General features: G+C 58.0%; 1 protein-coding gene across 1 annotated transcript in view; it reads left to right on the top strand.

Annotated features, from left to right (window-relative positions):
* DBH (dopamine beta-hydroxylase (dopamine beta-monooxygenase)) overlaps nt 1–362 on the top strand; it is a gene marked incomplete at its 5' end in the record, with an annotated part of 10784 nt that overhangs the window by 1973 nt on the left and 8449 nt on the right. The window lies entirely within an intron of this gene.

Here is a 362-nt window from a genome sequence, read left to right as displayed (position 1 = left end):
GCGGCTTAGCAGCTGCCAAGTGAGCCGGGCCTCCCCCTCCCGCGCTGCAGAATTAATTTGCACAACAAATTCCTCTGCAAACAACTGTCGGGCTTGCTTTCCTCCTCCGGCAAGATGTTCAACAAATACGTTCTAGGTTCCCAGCCCGGGTGTTACCTCTGCCTGCGTTTAACTGAGTCCCGCAGCCTTTTCTCCTGGGAACATGGTTGCAAAATCGCAGGCAGCTTTCTTTTTTCTCAAGGAAATGAGGAAAGGCGGTGGCCCTGAAGCAGCGAAAACAGGTCCCGAGGCCGAGGCCCCTGTTCCTGAGTGGAACAGAGGCCCTGGGTGGGGAAGGCTGTCCCTCCCAGCCCCCGCCCCCC

This window comes from Myotis brandtii, unplaced genomic scaffold (assembly GCF_000412655.1).
Source record: "Myotis brandtii unplaced genomic scaffold, ASM41265v1 scaffold357, whole genome shotgun sequence".
NCBI classification, from domain to species: Eukaryota; Metazoa; Chordata; class Mammalia; order Chiroptera; family Vespertilionidae; genus Myotis; species Myotis brandtii.
The sequence above is the reverse complement of the archived record's forward strand: the minus strand, read 5'-3'. Positions and strand labels throughout refer to the sequence as shown.